Genomic DNA, 1,838 nt, shown 5'->3' on the forward strand with positions numbered 1-1,838 from the left:
TGAAGTACATACAAACTGGAGGACTGGGTCAGTTCCTTTACCACATGTCACTGCACTGTCACTGAGGCACGCCTGTAAACTAACACCAGACTGAAACGTCCCACAGACTTGACAACTTCCAGGCATGCCTTCAAGTGCCGACCTTCCGGTCTGTAGACTTCGGTGTGGGGAAGATAACCATTCTTTGGAAGAATAAAAAGTTCACCCTTCTGAAATGTCACAGAAGAATTCTAAGGTCAAAACACAGCAGGTTGATTTCTCTTCATTTCCAGGGATAAAACTGATGCCTTACTCAAAACCACATTAAGCTTTCTAGTTTGACTCTCACCCCAACCTTTTGACCTCCTGCATTGATGTTCTTTCCATCAATTAAAGCTGATGGGGTCAGTTTGACTCGTGGTTGGAGGTTGGGGTATCACCCAGTCCAATCATGTTGGGATTATTTGCTTTAGGAGATAAAGGAGTTCTACAAGCCAGTGTGTAATTAGCAACAACATCAAAACAGGTGTTGGTGCCAGCTATGTGAGCAAGGCTCACTGGTGATCTGATCTTCTCATTTTAAGCCCCCGGTAGATACAACCTCCAAGTTCAGTGCCATCATTTACTTGAGGGTGTAGCTGGAGGTCTGCAGCCTGGTAATTCATGGTAAAAATATTCTGTGACTGTTTAGACTTAGCTCTGTGAAAACTCATCTGAGAGCCAGCAAGCCAACTTTCAAAGGCTAACACAGCTCAACCATAAATGTTTGATCCAGAAAAATCTTTATCAACATTACTGTCAAGATGGAAACAATCTTATTTATAGGGACTTCAATTTCCCACTCTTCTTTCCTGTATTCAGTACAAATATGGTATCAAGAGTCAGTTTCAACCCTTCAACCAACTTATTCTATAAAGACATTTCTGGCCCAAGAGTGCCGTCTCTTTCATTTTTGGTTGAAAAGAAGTTCCTAGTTACAGATCTTACATTTGGTCTCTAGGTTGTCTAATGCTTTGCCTATATCTGTGGAAGCATGACCGGAAGTAGAACATTCTACCCCACTACAAGATTGGGTTCTTAAATCTACTTATTATACCAAACCCAAATCCTCTGTTGAAGACATTCTTTGCAACCATTTATAGCTCCCAGTAAGTCAATGTGTTATGTGTATCTCCAGCCAGAGGACCTGTTTCCATTCTGCCAGGGCAACCCAAATTTTAAACCATTCTTGCCTTCCTGGAATAGCCCACTTTGGTCACAGCGTATTCACCAGACATTGTTGGATTTGTTTTGCTAATAGGTGGTTTAATTTTTTTTTAACATTTATGTTGTATTGGCCTATTATTTTCTTTTTTTTTTATAATGTTCTTGTCAGGTTTTGGTAGCAAGGTAACACTGGCCTTGGGAGACAAAGTGTAAAGTGTCTCACTTTTTCTCTCCTCTGGAAAAGTTAATGTACAATTGGCATTATTTATTTCTCAAATATTTGATAAAACTCACCAGCGAAGTCATCTGGATTTGGGTTTATTTATTTATTTTTATTTATTTATTTTTTTTTTTTAAGATTTTATTTATTTATTTGACAGAGATCACAAGCAGGCAGAGAGGCAGGCAGAGAGAGAGGAAGCAGGCCCCCCGCTGAGCAGAGAGCCCGATGCGGGGCTCGATCCCAGGACTCTGAGATCACGACCTGAGCTGAAGGCAGCGGCTCAACCCACTGAGCCACCCAGGCGCCCCTGGATTTGGGTTTATTTTTAATGGAAAGTTTAAAATTATGCATTCCATTTCTTCATTATTACAGGACTGTAGAGATTTTCTTGTGTCTGTTTAGGTAAACCGTGCTTTTCTAGAAAATTGTC

The 1,838-nt window shown here is 40.6% G+C and overlaps 1 pseudogene; it reads right to left on the reverse strand.

Annotated features, from left to right (window-relative positions):
• Window positions 1-292: 292 nt before the first annotated feature.
• On the reverse strand, window positions 293-1,115 carry LOC116874960 (annotated as a pseudogene).
• Between the last annotated feature and the right edge of the window lie 723 nt (window positions 1,116-1,838).

Source organism: Lontra canadensis, unplaced genomic scaffold (assembly GCF_010015895.1).
Source record: "Lontra canadensis isolate GAN:19392208 unplaced genomic scaffold, GSC_riverotter_1.0 scaffold39, whole genome shotgun sequence".
Classification (NCBI taxonomy): domain Eukaryota; kingdom Metazoa; phylum Chordata; class Mammalia; order Carnivora; family Mustelidae; genus Lontra; species Lontra canadensis.